The sequence below is a fragment of the Tamandua tetradactyla genome, chromosome 1 (assembly GCF_023851605.1).
Source record: "Tamandua tetradactyla isolate mTamTet1 chromosome 1, mTamTet1.pri, whole genome shotgun sequence".
In the NCBI taxonomy this organism is placed as follows: Eukaryota; Metazoa; Chordata; class Mammalia; order Pilosa; family Myrmecophagidae; genus Tamandua; species Tamandua tetradactyla.
The window spans coordinates 161,933,429-161,942,742 of NC_135327.1; the positions used below are offsets into that span (position 1 = coordinate 161,933,429).

General features: G+C 37.7%; 1 non-coding gene and 1 pseudogene across 1 annotated transcript; one reads left to right on the forward strand and one right to left on the reverse strand.

The window, feature by feature from the left end:
• Window positions 1–537: 537 nt before the first annotated feature.
• On the reverse strand, window positions 538–1,843 carry LOC143681565 (large ribosomal subunit protein uL4 pseudogene; annotated as a pseudogene).
• Window positions 1,844–8,835: 6,992 nt separating this feature from the next.
• LOC143653857 (U2 spliceosomal RNA) lies at window positions 8,836–9,026 on the forward strand. The gene has a single exon (XR_013161567.1). It is a non-coding gene; the product is annotated as a U2 spliceosomal RNA (small nuclear RNA).
• Window positions 9,027–9,314: the final 288 nt, after the last annotated feature.

Sequence of the window (9,314 nt, forward strand, 5' to 3'; positions counted from 1 at the left end):
ACTTATAAGACAGGAGGAAAGAAAAACATGACTGGAGAAAATCATTCAAAAGGGTAGGTTAATTCTACTGGAGGTCATGATCATGAAACTTAAATGGATTGGTCTCCTACTACGTAGCAACTGCCTGAACTTCTGTTCTACCTCACAGAGAAAATTAAAGGAGAACTGAAGGTCAGATGGGAGGTTTGAAGTGGAGGGGCTTTGGAAAGAGTTTGGGCTTTATTTGAACCAATCAACATAGCAGCATGCTAAGTAGTAGGAGACCAATCCATTTGAGGTTCATGATCATGACCTCCTACTCCCTTAAGTCTACACCTCAAATCCAAGTAAAGCTTTATCTCATTCCCTCCATCATAGCTAAACTTCTTATAAGAATTTCCTATACTTGCACTCTCCATTTCCTTATCTCAATTAAAATCTGGCTTTTGTCCCCTCTATGGAGACATCTCTCTTTTTTTCTTTTCACTTCCTCTTTGATCTGGTCTTTATTTAAAATAAAGTGTCTAAACTAATTTTGAATTTTATGGAATAAGCAATTTAAACAGCAGGCTTTTCTTTTGTGATAGGTTTCTTTTCTGCTTGTTTCTTGGTAGCTGCAGCCTTCTTTCCCAAAGGCTTCTGCTTCTGCAGCTTCTTAACACCAACAGCCTTCTTTCCTTCTTCCCCAACTCAGGCTTCTTGCCTGGAACCCCCTTATCATCTGATTTGGCTTCTAGTGCTGTTGCAGCTTTATCTACCCTGAGTTTGTGATTCCTTGCCTGGCAAAGAATGATGTTTCAGTGCACAGTCTTTGCATATTGGTTTAGTTTCAAGATGGTTCTCAGGTTTTTCAGTGGATTCTTCTTTAGGACTCTGTGATGAAACTTCTTGTGTAATACATGGAGGGCTCTTTGGATCTCTGGGCTTTTCCAGAGTCTGCTAAGATCTGTGTTCATAATCTTGTGCATGGGAAGGTTGTAATTGCTCTTGAAGGAGGCAGCTTTATGCCATGCACTACACAGGTCATCTAACTTGTAGAAGGCACTTTCAGTCCAAATGCAGAAACATCCCACATGCCCACCAGGATAAAAAATGTTCAGCTTGCTTACATTCAGCAAAGTAATTCCAGGGATGTTTTGGAAGGCCTTGATGATATTGTTCTCATTATTGATGATGCATGGTCCCCTGTGCTATATGCCATGGTGGATTCTCATTTTGCCCTTGCCAGCTCTCATTTGCTAAGAGCCATAGACCTTTTTTATATCATTCCAGACCTTAAATTTCTTAAGAAGTATTGGTCTTCTTGTAGCCTTCAACTTTATCTTTAACCACTAAAGGAAGTTCAGGAACTTCATCAATACAATGACCTTTGGACATGGCCAGTACTGGTAAGGTTGAGGAAACCAGGAAAGAGCAGATGACATATTGCTTCTGTGTTGTATTTACTCTAGTGTGCCATTGACGTCAAGTTTTGGTTGGTGCATGCATGCGGCCTCCATGCCACATATTTCCAAAAGCACCCCATCCAGATTGCTAAATCTGACTGCCTCAAACTCTGGGAATTTGAGCTATAGCTCTGTTATTGCCCCCAGAACTCAGCACTGGTTTAATGACTTGCCAACCACTGACTGCATAGGGCTATCTGTTGTTTTTTTGTGAGTTGTTGTTAACAAAGTTCACAATATCCAGTCTAATGAGAGCCTTGAATATAGCAGACAAAGTAGCATTTTTGCCAGATGACTTCCTCTTTTCAGGGTACAACCGATATCAATGGACAAGCACATACCTTGTGAAGAAGAGAAGGACAAGCTTTAATCAACCCTGCAGCTCCCATAGGAAAAGCAACATATCTCTTTAAAACCATCAGTTATCTCCAGATTGTTGAACTCTGCTGACATGTCTTTGTTCTTTTTGTACTTGGGAATCACAGGAGCATTCATTCCAGTCAACCAGAATTAATTCTTCCTTAGCATCACACTTTCTCTTGGCTTCACTGACTTGACACTCTCCTGTTTTTCTTCCTACCTCTCTACTTGATATGTTGCTGTCCCCTTGCAAGGCTTATCTTTCCCTACCCAGTCCATTATATGGTGAGGATTATTAAGACTTGGCTGTAGGCCCTTTCACTTCTCACCATATATTCTCTCCCCAAGGAAGCTCATCTCAGCTTCAATGACTATGTCTTGTATAGCAATGGTTCCCAAATTTATACATCTGGTCTATACCTCTCCTATGAGCTGCACACTGCTAGATTTAACTGCCTATTTAAAATCTCCAATTGATTATCTTAAAAATACTTTAAACTTTATTTATCTACAATAACAGTTATGATATCCCCTCCTGCCTTAGTACTTCTAAACTTGGTCTGTTTTGAGTGTTCTTTATCTCAGTGAAAAGCATTGCCATCCAGTTATGCAAATCTTAACTTTCTCTCCCATCACCTTTCCTTATCCAAATTATGAGCCTCTCCTTGACCACTCAATACCAGCTCCTAAATATTACATAAGTCTCTCAATTTTTCTCAATTTCCACTGAAAATGTTATCGCCCAGTGGTTTTCCTTTCATTGTCTGTATATGAACCCAATCAGTGTCATCTCACGCTGTGGGCTCTTCCTCATTTTCCTAGCATCAACCACACTGTCCTTCAAGTCTTCCCCATGTAATTTTCTCTCATCTTCAAGTGGTTTTACCTCCCATATTCTCTAATTTCTATTTATCCTTCAGATCTCAGTTCAAATGGCACTTCCAGTGGTTGAACTTGTATCATTCAAGATTTGTGTTTACGACCACCCCACCTATCTTTAAAACACTTTTAACTGTTGCAATTTTGCATTTATGTGTGTTGTCTGTTTGTGAGATGCTCACTGTCTACTTCCAATAGCCTATCAGCTGCCTAAGAGGAAATGCCTGTTTTTGCTCACCTATATATCCTAGCACTTAACACGCTGTAGGTGTTCAGAAAATATTTGTTGAAAGGATATTATTTAACTTATAAAAATCATTTTAATCCAAATAAATTAAATAAACCATTTGGTGGATATATTTTATGTGCCTCTCCTTCACCCTTTTAAACCTAGATAAGGGAAGGTGCCCTACTGCTATCTTGTTGTGGAAGGAACAGAAATTATTTATTTTGTAGGCACTCCTTCACAAGGGAACAAGCATTTGAATGAAATTTTTAATCTCTTTCACACAGAGCTAGGATATACAATGGTTTCTTCAATCCCTAAAGTAAATATGGTAGTAACTCAAGCATTAAAAGACTTTTATACAAAACTACATTGTGTTCCATTTACATTCCTCTTGGATTCTGAGCTCAAGCACTTTTGGCTTCCTTCATTCTGCCTGAGGGTATAACTGCTACACTCCCTCTTAATTGTATCTGAGGTAGCAGCACACAGAAGGGAAAGTTTGAGCCAAATTGGCTAGTGACATTAAGACAGTATTCAGAAAGATATGTTAATATGAAGGGAGATTTGGGTTGTTACTATTTTGACTCTGGGTGCTGTTTCTGAATTAACATTAAGGTTAGCTGTAAATAATCCTAGATAGACTAAAAATCCTAATCCTATAGGGTAAAAATCCTGAAAATATTCATTTTGTATAAATTTCACAATGGAAACATACCCTAATCTGGGAAGTCCCAGCAGCAGACAATCTACAGTGCAGGATTCAGGACAGGATGATTTGTGCAAGCAAAGGCACTGGCAAGTGGCTGAAGGATTAAAGAAGAATGCCACCATTGAATAAGATCAGCTATCAACAACCACAGCCCCAAATAAAGAGAGTATTCTATGTGTACAAAGCACTGAGCTCTTCCTTTGGACTTCTCAGTTTCACTTACGTCCTCAGATAGCATCAAGAATGTGTTGAGTTTTAGAAACGTGGGGAAAACCATGTACGCACACCTCTAATCTTGTAATATTTTCAAGATTGTTCTAGTTTGCTGGCTGCTGGAATGCAATATACCAGAAACAGAATGGCTTTTTAAAAGGAGAATTTAATAAGTTGCTATTTTACAGTTCTAAGGCTGAGAAAATGTCTCAATTAAAGCAAGTCTATAGAAATGTCCAATCTAAGGCATCCAGGGAAAGATACCTTTGTTCAAGAAGGCCAATGAAGTTCAGGGTCTCTCCATCAAGTGAGAAGGCATATGGTGAACAAGTCACAGTTTCTCTCTCATCTGGAATGGCATATGGCTAGCATGGTCAAGGTTCCTTTCTCATCTGGAAGGGCACATGGTGAACATGGAATCATCTGCTAGCTTCTTCTCCTGGCTTCCTGTTTCATAAAGCTCCCTGGGAGGTGTTTTCCTTCTTCATCTCCAAAGGTCGCTGGCTGGTTCTCTGCTTCTCATGTCTATGTTGTTCTTCTCTGCTCTTTCTGAATCTCTCATTCTCCAAAATGTTTCCTCTTTCATACAACTCCAATAACTAATCAAGACCCACCCAAATGGGTGGAGACATCTCCCCTAATCCAGTTTAACAACCACTCTTGATTGGGTTACATCTCCAAGGAGATGATCAAATTACAGATTCAAACATACAGTATTGAATAGGGATTATTCTGCCTTTACAAAATGGGATTTTGATTAAAACATGGCTTTTCTAGGGTCCATACATCCTTTCAAACCAACACAAAGATGAAATCAATTTTTGGCAAAGGAATTAAACATCATGGAAGTATTTAAAATGGAGTAGTGTCTTCTGCTTTGTCATGGGATACGCACATAAAAGTGTCCTGACCATTTGAAATCCTACAAATTATCAATTCTTGTAGCACCATGTATCTTTCCTTTGTAGGCTCTGTCAAAGATAAAATTTTATATTTATGTGGTTTTGGATTAATGCTTGTCTGCTCCACTGTATGGGCAAACACTGAATTGTTGCTGTTTTGGTTTGGATTTTAGATTCCCAACAATGATCATGGGCATCAACATAGAATGTCCTTAATAAGTATTTTTATTGAAAATGAATGAGTGAGGTAGCATTTGAATGGAACCATTTATTAATCAGTCAAATACTGCATTATTCATAATTTATATCTATTGCTCTGTAAGTATAGATTTAGAAGTTTTAGGGAGATTACAATAATGAAAAAGAAATAGTATTGTAAGAATTTGAGAATTTGAGAGTTTTGCCACGCAAAGGAGGACTCCAAGAGACGTTCTCTCATGCAACACGCAAGGGGTTTATTTTCCACACATGTGTGGGGCTCACTGAACACGCAGGAACAGAGAGTCCCGAGTCTGAGTTTGCAAGAGCTTTTTAAGGGGTAAGATGAGGGGGGTGGGGGTCGAGCATGGGTCACAGGTGCTGTTTTGCAAAAAAGCAGATAAGGAACAGTTTTACAACAAGCATTTCTTAACAGTTTTACAACAAGTAATCTTGGCGCCAGGATTGTTTATCTTCAGCCTGATGGGGCCCATAACTCTTTTCTTTTCAACTCACACCAAATGTATAGCAGTGAATATAAGATGACACAAATGTTTTTGCTGGATATTTCTGTTATTCAGAAGCTAAAATATATGTAAATAGCTAAATTAAGCAGGAAAAATAAGCTAGTGCTAAGCTTTATAAAATCCTTCTTTACATAAGAAAAGTTAGCTACTGTTAAGCTTTATAAAATCCTTCTTTATAGTATCTGCTGTCAAAGAGCATAGGATTTATAAAGACAACCAAAATATTTTAAAAATCAAGTTATGCAAAAATAATATGCAATAGTAGAATATAAGTACCATGAGAATGAAATAAAAGTACTACAGCAAACAGAGGTGGGAAAGACTATCATTGGTCTAAAAGAGCAGCAGAGCTCTTGAATTATATAACATTTAAGGTAGGTTTTAATGGCTAGGTAGGGTTTTGACAATTAAAATTGAGCCTAAGAGGAGAGATAGGAAGAGAAAAGATCAAAATAATGTTTTTATAATATAGCAAGTGCTATATTTGGCAAAAACAGGGAGTTCAATAAAACTGAAAATTAGACTGGGACCTTTATATGCCTTGCCAAAGAGTTTGAATAACTTTTTTTTTTTTAACTGTGGGAAGACAGTAAAGACTTTCCAACAGGGCAATGATGTGATTAGATTGTTCCCTTGGGAAGCCTGATTTGGCAGTTAGGCTCGAAGGGAGTGAAGTGAGGAAAATCATTTAGGAAGCCAGAACACTAATCCAAACAGGGGTGGATTTAATCAAGGATTAAGGTAAATATTTATTTAAAAGAAAAAAGGAGATCCCAATAAATTAAAAATATCAAAAATCTATTAATGTCCTGGCACACTTTCATAATATTTAATTTTCTTACATTTTTAATTGCATACTCATTCATCACTGTTCATATGACAACAATATTGTAACATTATTTTATAGAGACAACACAAAGATGGTTCACTTTTTTTCTGTACCATAGATTATTTTTATTAATAGTTTAGAAGTCACTTTCAGCTTTATAACTTCTTGCTGGTAATATCATCCTAGATTGATTCTGATATGTTGGGGTGCATGAGACATACAATTTTCCCAGAGATTTACTTGCTGTTGCTCTATATAACAAGGCATGTTGGCCACAGCTATGACCCTAAGGAATGTTAAAGTAAAATGAGAGAGAGACTGGGATCAGGGGATCCGGAGACATCAGTCTTCAGACAAGTTTATTTTCAGCCAAGTACAAAATTATATACTAGAAAGAAAGGTAATAAAGGTTGTTTGCATGCAAAAGCTATATAATGCAAAAATAAGTTCCAGGAAGTAAATACTTTTAACGCTAGGATGTTGATTTCCCTTAAGCAAGTCTCTTCCACCCTTCATTGTGCTTTATCTGCATATCTCAGCTTCTATTGAAGTTCCAGATCTGGAAAGCTCAAGTCTGCATTTCCTCACAGACTTGTGTTTGCAAGCTTTAGGTTAAACAATAACCTTTTTAACTCCTACAAAGGCATCTAATAATTATATTTAACACATTATCCATGAGAAAGGAAAAAAATATATGGTACATTTATAATTGTACCTACTTCATAACGGAATATATTCTTGATAAGTTGGAACTTATTTTATGTAGACATTAATGAGAAATGACTATGCACATCTAATGATTGAAACAGTTTTCCCCAGACTAGCTTCTGCCTCCGTATCTTTCAAATCTTGGGTCTCATCTCCTCATGTTGCCAGTAAAGGAACCTGAGAACATCTTCATACCAAGATACAATTTCTGTCTTGTGTCACAAGGCTGGATAATTGATGTGTTCCTAGAAGTGTAGCTAGTAACAAATTAGCTATGCAAGATAGTCACTGTGAAACACTCAGAGTGCACTAAACTTACACTAAATGTAATATTAACTCAACTTTTCCCCATATGTATTTAAAAAATTCCTGCGACCATTCCACTGCCACCCAACATGGGAGGAGGAGGGCTATTGGGAAACATGTGTTGGAGCAAAAGTCTAAGTAGAAAGAGACAATGATCTAAACCAATTATAGTTAAAATATATTATTTTTGCAAATTTTATAAACATATATGACCCAGTGAACCTACTGCTATGGCCCTGTGGTAGGCAGACTCTAAGGTGGCCCCAGTGATCCCAGCCTGCCTATATTCACACCCTTGCATAATCCCTTCCCCTTGAATGTGGGCTGGCCTGGTTTTCTTAAAAATAGAGTATGACAAAGGTGATGGGATGTCACTTCTGTGATTAAATTATGCAAGGTATTCACTCTATTTTGCTAGCAGGCACTTTTTCTGACTTTGATCAAGGTGCTAGATTGGATAGGTCACATGGCAGGAAAATTAGGATAACTTCTGTCCAACAGACATTTAGAGACTGAAGTAAGAAACTATTGCCCCCAAACCCTTGAGGAACTGTAAATATTTCAGTAACCACAAGGACTTGAAAGCTGATCTTTCCCAGTTGAGATTTCGAATCAGACCTCAGCTCTGACCAATTTGATTTAAACTTCCTGAAAAATCCTGAACTAGAGGACCCAGGTAGGCCATACCCAGAAAGTATGACCTAAAGAAAGTATGAGATAATAAGTGTAGGTTGCTTTAAGCCACTAACTTGTAGATTATTATGTAGCAATAGCAACTAATAGAGGGTCTTGGGATTTGTGCAGAAGAAGGGTTTCATAGCTTATTGTATTTGCCTCATGGTAAATCTACCCCTAAACAGGGTTGGGGGAAATAGCACATTACAATTTCATAATGTTACACCTTATCCTTTACCATTATTTATAGCATTTTATCTGCAGCCAGTTAGTATGGGTTTAGTGTTAACGATTGCTCATTTAAGTAAAAGGTAAAATCATCTGCCAGAAGTAACAGGCATGGAAACAGCTGAAGAAGAGAAGTTTCCTTGAACCATTTTTGAAAATCAGGACTTTTCAAATCCCAGTCAATGAGAAATGGGAAATGCAAATTAGGAGAGGCAATGTAGGCACCCAAACTTAGCACACATTTAACAGTCTTATCAGCATGATTTTATTACTTTTTCCAGCAATGTATTGGATCTGAGAAAGAGAAAGGTGGGGGGTTTTACCTAATAATGGGACCTTGTGATGTGATTATGGAATTCTGGCCCAGTTAGGTGGCAAGTGAAATTTTAAAAGGTAAGGCAAAGGGATAATAGGAAGAGATTTAGGGTCTCGTAGTCAAAGTGAGTTTGGAAAACAGATTCAGTGTATCTAAGAGAGGAAGGGAAGAGATGAAATAATGTCATGATTAAAGATGAAATTTTTGAGTTTGAGAATTGGAAGTAGAGTAGTTTTGAAGAATGAGTTAAGTTTGGCCTTATAAATGCATGGTAGAAATGGAGGTGTGCTGGTTTGAAAGGATTTATACACCCTATAAAAGCCATGATCCCAATCGCTTCTCAGCCTTTTGGCTAAGATCAAGTGTAGTATCTGTTCTTATCAGTTTAATATATGATACGTTCTCTATCCGAAGACAATATATTAAATGAATTTTTGGAGCTGGGAGATGGAATAGGAGCTTGCTCCGTCCACTCCATGCATCAACCTGGTATTGCAGTACTTCCAGGAACGGTGCACCCTCTTGGGGAACAATGCATTTATAAAAAAAAAAAAAAAAGCCATGATCCCATCATATGGAGGCAGTCTTGATTAGATTATCTCCTTGGAGATAGACTCGCCCAATTATGGGTATTAATTAGAGGGAGATGAGACTCTACCCATTCCAGGTGGGTCTTGCTGAGTTTGCTGGAATCCTTTAAAAGGGATAACATTTTGGAGAAAGTCCATGAAACAGAGATCCCATGCTGCCAGAGACCTTTGGAAATAAAGAAGAAAACATCCCTGGAGTTGCTCCATGAAAGAAGAAGCCT